This window comes from Ranitomeya imitator, chromosome 5 (genome assembly GCF_032444005.1).
Source record: "Ranitomeya imitator isolate aRanImi1 chromosome 5, aRanImi1.pri, whole genome shotgun sequence".
In the NCBI taxonomy this organism is placed as follows: Eukaryota; Metazoa; Chordata; class Amphibia; order Anura; family Dendrobatidae; genus Ranitomeya; species Ranitomeya imitator.
In genome coordinates, this window is record NC_091286.1 from 36,108,601 (window position 1) to 36,118,885 (window position 10,285).

General features: G+C 47.7%; 1 protein-coding gene across 1 annotated transcript in view; it reads right to left on the bottom strand.

Annotated features, from left to right (window-relative positions):
• TRAF5 (TNF receptor associated factor 5) overlaps nt 1–8,658 on the bottom strand; it is a 92,409-nt gene extending 83,751 nt beyond the window's left edge. Inside the window, exon 1 of the mRNA XM_069768550.1 lies at nt 8,550–8,658. The gene's annotated coding sequence lies outside the window, so the exon portion shown is untranslated. The remainder of the gene's footprint in view (nt 1–8,549) is intronic.
• Between the last annotated feature and the right edge of the window lie 1,627 nt (nt 8,659–10,285).

Here is a 10,285-nt window from a genome sequence, read left to right on the forward strand (position 1 = left end):
AGTCTACAGAGATTCCACGTCTCAGAGCTCGTCCTATTGTTTTTGGTTATTGCCAGATCTCTGTATGTGCGCTGATTACTGCACGCTGTGTTGCCTGATTGCCAGCCATAACAGTACAAGGAGCCACACCAATGATTCCCAATAGAGGGAAAAAAGAAATCCTGACATCATTTTTTTTTCTTAGCTCTGTCTTCAGTCTTTTTTTTCCCCTAGACATTAGAGTGCTTCAGGACACAGCTGTGGACATGGATATTCAGGCTCTGTGCTCCTCAATGGATAATCTCGTTGTAAATGTACAAAAGATTCAAGATACTATTGATCAGAAATCGATGCTAGAACCAAGAATTCCGATTCCTGATTTGTTTTTTGGTGACAGAACTAAGTTCCTGAGCTTCAGAAATAATTGTAAGCTATTTTTGGCCTTGAAACCTCATTCTTCTGGTAATCCTATTCAACAGGTTTTGATTATTATTTCTTTTTTGCGCGGCGACCCACAGGACTGGGCGTTTTCTCTTGCACCCGGAGATTCTGCATTGAGTAATGTTGATGCATTTTTCCAGGCGCTGGGATTGCTTTACGATGAGCCTAATTCAGTGGATCAGGCTGAGAACAATCTGCTGGCTTTATGCCAGGGTCAGGATGATGTAGAAGTATATTGTCAGAAATTTAGAAAGTGGTCAGTACTCACTCTGTGGAATGAATCTGCACTAGCGGCTTTGTTCAGAAAGGGTCTCTCTGAAGCTCTTAAGGATGTAATGGTGGGATTTCCTATGCCTGCTGGTTTGAATGAGTCTATGTCCTTGGCCATTCAGATCGGTCGTCGCTTGCGCGAGCGTAAATCTGTGCACCATCTGGCGGTATTGTCTGAGAGTAAACCTGAGCCTATGCAGTGCGACAGGACTATGACTAAAGTAGAACGGCAAGAACACAGACGTCTGAACAGACTGTGTTTCTATTGTGGTGATTCTACTCATGCTATTTCTAATTGTCCTAAACGCACTAGGCGGTTCGATAGCTCTGCCGTTATTGGTACTGTACAGTCCAAATTCCTTTTGTCCATTACCTTAATGTGCTCTTTGTCATCGTATTCTGTCATGGCGTTTGTGGATTCAGGCGCTGCCCTGAATCTGATGGATTTGGATTATGCTAAACGTTGTGGATTTTTCTTGGAGCCTTTGCGGTGTCCTATTCCGTTGAGAGGAATTGATGCTACACCTTTGGCCAAGAATAAGCCTCAGTACTGGGCCCAGCTGACCATGTGCATGGCTCCTGCACATCAGGAAGTTATTCGCTTTCTGGTACTGCATAATTTGCATGATGTGGTCGTGTTGGGGTTGCCATGGCTACAAACCCATAATCCAGTATTGGATTGGAACTCTATGTCGGTAACCAGCTGGGGTTGTCAGGGAGTACATGGTGATGTTCCATTTTTGTCTATTTCGTCATCCATTCCTTCTGACATCCCAGAGTTCTTGTCGGACTTTCAGGATGTATTTGAAGAGTCCAAGTCTGATGCCCTACCTCCGCATAGGAATTGTGATTGTGCTATCGATTTGATTCCTGGTAGTAAATTCCCTAAGGGTCGTTTATTTAATTTGTCCGTACCTGAACACACCGCTATGCGCAGTTATGTGAAGGAGTCCCTGGAGAAGGGACATATTCGCCCATCGTCGTCACCATTGGGAGCAGGGTTCTTTTTTGTAGCCAAGAAGGATGGTTCGCTAAGACCGTGTATTGATTACCGCCTTCTTAATAAGATCACTGTTAAGTTTCAGTATCCCTTGCCATTGATTTCTGACTTGTTTGCTCGGATTAAGGGGGCTAGTTGGTTCACCAAGATAGATCTTCGTGGTGCGTATAATCTGGTGAGAATCAGGCAGGGAGATGAATGGAAAACGGCATTTAATACGCCCGAGGGTCATTTTGAGTATCTGGTGATGCCGTTCGGACTTGCCAATGCTCCATCTGTTTTTCAGTCTTTTATGCATGACATTTTCCGTGAGTATCTGGATAAATTCTTGATTGTTTACTTGGATGACATTTTGATCTTCTCAGATGATTGGGAGTCTCATGTGAAGCAAGTCAGAATGGTTTTCCAGGTACTGCGTGCTAATTCCTTGTTCGTGAAGGGATCAAAGTGTCTCTTCGGTGTGCAGAAAGTTTCATTTTTGGGGTTCATCTTTTCCCCTTCTACTATCGAGATGGATCCGGTTAAGGTTCAGGCCATCCAGGATTGGACTCAGCCGACATCTCTAAAAAGTCTGCAGAAATTCCTGGGCTTTGCTAATTTTTATCGTCGCTTCATCTGTAATTTTTCTAGCATTGCCAGACCATTGACCGATTTGACCAAGAAGGGTGCTGATTTGGTTAATTGGTCTTCTGCTGCCGTGGAAGCTTTTCAGGAGTTGAAGCGTCGTTTTTGCTGTGCCCCTGTGTTGTGTCAACCTGATGTTTCTCTTCCGTTCCAGGTCGAGGTTGATGCTTCTGAGATTGGTGCAGGGGCGGTTTTGTCACAGAGAGGTTCTGGTTGCTCAGTGTTCAAACCATGTGCTTTCTTTTCCAGGAAATTTTCTGCTGCTGAGCGTAATTATGATGTGGGCAACCGAGAGTTGCTGGCCATGAAGTGGGCATTCGAGGAGTGGCGTCATTGGCTTGAGGGTGCTAAGCATCGCGTGGTGGTTTTGACTGATCATAAGAACCTTACTTATCTTGAGTCTGCCAAGCGCTTGAATCCTAGACAGGCCCGTTGGTCGTTATTTTTTGCTCGTTTTGATTTTGTGATTTCATACCTTCCGGGCTCTAAAAATGTGAAGGCGGATGCTCTGTCTAGGAGTTTTGTGCCCGACTCTCCGGGGTTATCTGAGCCGGCGAGTATCCTCAAGGAAGGAGTCATTGTGTCTGCCATCTCCCCTGATTTGCGGAGAGTGTTGCAGAAATTTCAGGCTAATAAACCTGATCGTTGTCCGGCCGAGAAACTGTTCGTCCCTGATAGGTGGACTAGTAAAGTTATCTCTGAACTTCATTGTTCGGTGCTGGCCGGTCATCCAGGAATCTTTGGTACCAGGGAGTTGGTTGCTAGATCCTTCTGGTGGCCATCTCTGTCACGGGATGTGCGTGCTTTTGTGCAGTCCTGTGGAATTTGTGCTAGGGCTAAGCCCTGCTGTTCACGTGCCAGTGGGTTGCTTTTGCCCTTGCCGGTCCCGAAGAGGCCTTGGACACATATTTCGATGGATTTCATTTCTGACCTTCCCGTTTCTCAAAAAATGTCGGTCATTTGGGTGGTCTGTGATCGCTTTTCTAAAATGGTCCATCTGGTGCCCTTGGTTAAATTGCCTTCCTCCTCTGATTTGGTGCCTTTGTTCTTCCAGCATGTGGTTCGTTTACATGGCATTCCTGAGAATATTGTTTCTGACAGAGGTTCCCAGTTTGTCTCGAGGTTCTGGCGAGCCTTTTGTGGTAGGATGGGCATTGACCTATCTTTCTCCTCGGCCTTCCATCCTCAGACTAATGGCCAGACCGAACGAACCAATCAGACCTTGGAAACATATCTGAGATGTTTTGTTTCCGCTGACCAGGATGATTGGGTGTCATTTTTGCCGTTGGCTGAGTTCGCCCTTAATAATCGGGCCAGCTCGGCTACCTTGGTCTCTCCGTTTTTCTGCAATTCTGGGTTCCATCCTCGTTTCTCTTCAGGACAGGTTGAGTCTTCGGACTGTCCTGGTGTGGATTCTGTGGTGGACAGGTTGCAGCAGATCTGGACTCAGGTGGTGGACAATTTGACCTTGTCCCAGGAGAAGGCTCAGCTTTTCGCTAATCGCAGACGCCGTGTGGGACCCCGACTTCGTGTTGGGGATCTGGTTTGGTTATCTTCTCGTCATATTCCTATGAAGGTTTCCTCTCCTAAATTTAAACCTCGTTTTATTGGTCCGTATAGGATTTCTGAGATTCTCAATCCGGTGTCTTTTCGTCTGACCCTCCCAGACTCCTTTTCCATACATAATGTATTCCATAGGTCGTTGTTGAGGAGATACGTGGCACCTATGGTTCCATCTGTGGAGCCTCCTGCCCCTGTTTTGGTGGAGGGGGAATTGGAGTATATTGTGGAGAAGATTTTGGATTCTCGTGTCTCTAGACGGAAACTCCAGTATCTGGTCAAATGGAAGGGTTATGCTCAGGAAGATAATTCCTGGGTTTTTGCCTCTGATGTCCATGCCCCAGATCTTGTTCGTGCCTTTCATGTGGCTCATCCTGGTCGGCCTGGGGGTTCTGGTGAGGGTTCGGTGACCCCTCCTCAAGGGGGGGGTACTGTTGTGAATTCTGTGGCTGAGTTCACTTCTGTGGTCACAAGTGGTATTGCAGTCTCTGGGCTTACTCCCTCAGGTGTTTTGGTGAGCTCGTTGGCTGCCTTGCTATTTAGCTCCACCTGAGTCTGTCTTCCTTGCTCCTTGTCAATGTTCCAGTGTTGGATCTGAGCTACTGCATCTTTCCTTGGGCCTGCTGCTCTGCTAGATAAGTGCTTCTAGTTTGTTTTCTGTTTTTTCTGTCCAGCTTGCTATTAACTTTTGCTGGAAGCTCTGAGAAGCAAAGGGGTGCACCGCCGTGCTGTTAGTTCGGCACGGTGGGTCTTTTTGCCCCTTTGCGTGGTTTTCGTTTTAGGGTTTTTTGTAGACTGCATAGTTCTCTTTGCTATCCTCGCTCTGTCTAGAATATCGGGCCTCACTTTGCTGAATCTATTTCATTCCTACGTTTGTCTTTTCATCTTGCTAACAGTCATTATATGTGGGGGGCTGCCTATTCCTTTGGGGTATTTCTCTGAGGTAAGTCAGGCTTGTATTTCTATCTTCAGGCTAGTCAGCTCCTCAGGCAGTGCCGAGTTGCATAGGTAGTTATAGGCGCAATCCACTGCTGCTTATAGTTGTGTGAGGATAGATCAGGTACTGCAGTCTACAGAGATTCCACGTCTCAGAGCTCGTCCTATTGTTTTTGGTTATTGCCAGATCTCTGTATGTGCGCTGATTACTGCACGCTGTGTTGCCTGATTGCCAGCCATAACAAGTTGAACCTTGAATGTTCTAAAAGAATCCATAGCCTAAAGGTGTGTGAGCCTTATGAGTGATAGGCATATTTTTATTAGTATTATTATTAGTCCGGGACTCATCGCCCGTGTATCGATGAGTGGTGGCAGCGCGTATGAGCGGGTGTGTGGCCTGGGTCGGTGTGTGATTTATGCTCCCATTACAGCATAGGACAGAGGTTGAATGCTGGACTGAGAGTGGGGAGATAGATTAACCCTTGCAGGCACAACCCCAAGTAACGTGTGAGAGCAGGCACGTGACGAATAAGTGACACCAGGGAGAAGGGATCCGTGACAATGTCAATGGATGCTAGGAACTCCCCTTTTTCCATCGAGGTGACAACTGAGCTGAGGGACTCCATTCTGAAACATCGCACTCTGACAAATTTGTTTAACAATTTTAGATTCAGCATGGCTCGCACTGTTCCGTCCTTCTTCGGAACCACAAATAGGTTCGAGTAAAAACTCTTGAACCTTTCATCTTGAGGGACCGGAATAATGACTCCATCCCTTCGGAGCACATCTAAGGCTCTGAAAATGGCTGTTGCCTTTGTTTTGGGAGGAGAAGACAGGAAAAAATGTGTTGGGGAGGGGAAGAAAACTCTATTTTGTATCCAGAGAACACCAGTTCTCTGACCCACTCGTCGTGAATGACCGAGAGCCAGGCTTGGTGGAATGAAAGTAGACGGCCACCTACTTTCATACCGTAAGGAGTCATTGTGTAGAGGATCTAAAGGATCTGGCCCCTGTGGATCCAGACTGTTTTGGCCTGCTTTTCCAGGTACAATTAGGTCTATATGAGACTTGGGAACCTCTGTTCTTATGCGGGGACCGCACTGATGCCGCACAGAAAGTTGTAGAGGACCAATTGGTATTGGTATTGCTGCGAAAGCGCTGGGCCTGGACCTGTCGTTGGCTCCGAAACGGCCGAATGGGCCTTTGCTGGGGAAGGAATTTGCTCTTCCCTCCGGTAGCGTCGGAGATAAGTTGGTCCAGCTTTTCTCCAAATAAGCAACCGCTCTGGTAAGGCAGAGAGGTTAATGACCTTTTGGAAGCAGAATCCGCTCGCCATTCTCTGAACCATAGCGCCCTCCTGATGGAGACGGCATTTGCTGCTGCCTGTGCAGCGCAATTGGCCGCATCTAAGGAAGCGCTTACTACAAAATCCCTGGCCTGAGATATCTGGCTAGCGAGGCTTGCTGCCTCCGGGGGAAGATCACTATTCTGAATGGCTGCAGTTAAACTTACTGCCCAAGCCACCACAGCCTTAGCCACCCAGGTTGTGGCAAAAGATGGAAAGAGCGCTACTCCAGAGGCCTCAAAGACTGACCGAGCAAGGTTGTCAATTTGACGGTCAGTGGGATTTTTGACTGAGGAACTATCAGACAAGGATTATTATTATTTATTATAGCGCCATTTATTCCATGGCGCTTTACATGTGAGGAGTGCTATACATAAAAACAGGTACAATAATCTTGAATAATACAAGTCACAACTGGTACAGGAGGAGAGAGGACCCTGCCCACGAGGGCTCACAATCTACAAGGGATGGGTGAGGATACAGTAGGTAAGGATAGAGCTGGTCGTGCAGTGGTTTGGTCGATCGGTGGTTACTGCAGGTTGTAGGCTTGCCGGAAGAGGTAGGTCTTCAGGTTCTTTTTGAAGGTTTCGATGGTAGGTGAGAGTCTGATATGTTGTGGTAGAGAGTTCCAGAGTAGCGGTGATGCGCGAGAGAAATCTTGTATGTGATTGTGGGAAGAGGAGATAAGAGGGGAGTAGAGGAGATCTTGTGAGGATCGGAGGTTGCGTGCAGGAAAGTACCGGGAGATGAGGTCACAGATGTATGGAGGAGACAGGTTGTGGATGGCTTTGTATGTCATGGTTAGGCTTTTGTACTGGAGTCTCTGGGTAATGGAGAGCCAGTGAAGGGATTGACAGAGGGGAGAGGCTGGGGAATAGCGGGGGAACAGGTGGATTAGTCGGGCAGCTGAGTTTAGAATAGATTGGAGGGGTGCGAGAGTGTTCGAGGGGAGGCCACAGAGCAGGAGGTTACAGTAGTCGAGGTGGGAGATGAGGGCATGGACGGATCCGTGAAATATTTTTGAGTTGAAGGCGGCAGGAAGTGAAAAGTGCTTGGATATGCGGTTTTAAGGAGAGATCAATGTCAAGGATTACCCAGAGACAGCGAGCTTGTGGGACTGGGGAGAGTGGGCAGCCATTTACTGTAATGGATTGGTTCATTGGGGGGTAGCGTGAGATGGGGGAAAGACAATGAATTCTGTTTTCTCCATGTTAAGTTTTAGAAATCTAGCGGAGAAGAAGGATGAAATAGCGGATAGACATTGAGGGATTCTGGTTAGTAGGGTGGTGATATCTGGTCCAGAGATGTAGATCTGTGTGTCATCAGCATAGAGATGATACTGAAAACTGTGAGATTGTATGAGCTGTCCCAGGCCAAAAGTGTAAATGGAGAAGAGCAGGGGCCCTAGAACTGAACCTTGCGGGACTCCGACAGATAGGGGGCGAGGTGAGGAGGTGGTGTGTGAATGGGAGACGCTGAATGTTCGGTCAGTTAGGTATGACGATAGCGTTTTGGATCCAAGACGTGATACAGGGGGATCCACTGAAAGAGATTGTAGCCAATCCTTCCTTAAATCAGGAGCCAAGGGATATCTCGATTCAATAGGCTTTTGACCTGTGAACCATTTATCTGGTCGATCCCCAAGTCTTTGGACGATGTTCTTAAACTCAGGGTGATTGCCGAACACCCTGTGAAGACGTTTAGCCCTCTTAAAAGACACTAAATGATCCGAAATAGATATAGATTCCTCGTCTACCCTCAGAGTCTTGTTAACTGACTCAATGAGGGAATCAAGTGTCTCCTGATAGTTCTGCGAGTCCTGGACTAGGGACGCATCAGTCGTGTTCTGAATCATGCGAACCTCTGGAGAGGAGTAGCGAGAAACTGAACTCAGGGACGCTGAAGTACGAGCAAGCTCGGGGGACGTGTCATGGGTCCTTTTTGTAGAACCCTGAACACTTTTAGATATAGTACGACCCCTGCTGGTCGACAGTTCCCGACAATCGCAAGGGACCTCCGCAGCCGGCAACTGACGTCCTGACTTACGGAGGGATTCTGAAGAGAGTCTATTGCCTTGGCCAGGGAAGCCATAGACCGTGACAGAGACGCAGCCCACTCAGGGCGACTAGGCTCACTGACATCGGTAGCGGAGGGGGGTGGATCCTGTGGGCATGCAGAGTCAATAGCCGTGCAGAACGGTGTACTGTGAGCTTGGGGCAAGGCAGTAGTGCAAATGGTACATGCGTAAAAAACCACTGTTTTGTTAACCTTTTTGGACGCCTTAGATTGAGGCATAGTGTACCCTTGAAAAAATAGAGGGAGTATGTGACCAGAGAAAATGGGCAAAGAATGCAGAGAAGGAGTAAGCTGTCAGCTCCAGTAGATTCAGCTTACCCAGGTCATGCTCTTGTGTCCCTAGGGAAGGTGTCGGTGTCCTCACTCCTAGCAGCGCTTCTGTCAGCGCTGTTTTTACTGCCGCTGCTGCCAGGAAACTGGCTCCGTATCTTGAGGTGCAGAAAGATGGCCGCCGAGAGTATGAAGGGCGCTTCTCGTTTAGGACGAGAAGAGCCAGAAGTGTGGGCGGCATCGGCCGTGGTGGACGGAGCCATGAAAACGCCGCCTGGGCCGGCTAGAAGCCGGGGACTAAATTTGTGAAGCCTGCCAGAAATGAGCGCCGGCGCAAACAGATAGCCCACTAAAGCGGTGTAAAATGTCGCTGGACGCCGTGATACCGCTGCCCCCCCTGCGACCAGGACCCCCTCTCTGCATCCGGATGGTGCCAGCCGCAGTCATACTCACAGAGGTGATGTAGCAGAGCTGGAGTTGCGGTGTTGCTGGCTGTGGGACTCCCCCCTCAATCCACCATCCCCATAGCCATGGGGGTGGAGAGGGACTTTCTGCCTCCTTCCATCATCCGCTTTTAATCAGTGGTGATGCAGTGGGGGCTGCACATTCGCCATAGTGGTGCCTATGTTGTCCATGGTACAGGGCAGAATGTCCGGCTGCAGGCCTGGCTCCAGGAGAGGATACATGGAGGCGACACTCCATGTGGTCGCCTGTTGCTGGTGTGGGGAGATTGGGACCGTGAAGGAACCGTCGCCCCTGAAGTGAGCTCAGGCATGGCTTCCCACGTCGCAGGAGAGGTACGGGGAGGTATACTCGCCGTGCTCGCCTGTTGATGGTTCGGGGGAGATCGGAACCTTGAAAGGATCCGTCGCCCCCTTCACTCCGTTAATTAAAAAATAAAAAATTTACAGAAGAGTAAAAATAAAATAAAACGTTGGGGTCTGAACCAGACCCAAGTGCCTCCTACAGATACGAAGAAAGAACTGGGTCAATTAGAGCCAGCAGGAGGGTGTATACTGCAGGGGAAGAGCTAGTCTTTCTATGTTCACTTAGTGTCAGCCTCCTAAGTGGCAGCAGCATACACCACGGGCTGTGTCCCCCAATGAAGCGTTAAAGAAAGAACAATTTTACTTTTATCAATTCACAAAATGTTTCTCCATTTCTCCTTAGGCCAGTTGACGTGTTCTTTGGCAAATTATATCAGCTTCAGTACATGTCTTTTTTATAACAGTGGCACATTGTGGGGATTTCTTGCTCAGAGATTAGCGTCACACAGGCATCTTCTATACACACAGGTAACGTGAGACGGTCTGTGATCATCCTGGACCTGATCATTGGCTGAGCTTTTGCAATTCTGGATATTCTTCCATCCATTAGAATGGTCGTCTTCCGCTTTCTTCCACGTCTCTCTGGTTTGGCTTTCCATTTTAAAGCATTGGAGATAATTGTAGCTGAACAGCCGATCACTGTCTGCACTTCTTTATAATTTTTACCTTCTCCAATCATCTTTTTAATCAAAGTAAGATCTTCTTCTGAACAATACAAGACACAAGAAAAAGCATGCCCATATATTGAGGGAACACCCAAACAAATTGATTACTCAGTTTATTATAGAAAAAATTATTAAACACAATCATTACACTTAGGACACAGAAGTTAAAACTATTTAAAAACAATTGTGAAAATCCAAGGAGCCATGCCCAATAGTATGGATCATGGACACTTCGTCACTACCCAAACATGGTCAGTGTTGTAAACATGGACTCAGAAATAAATATAATGGT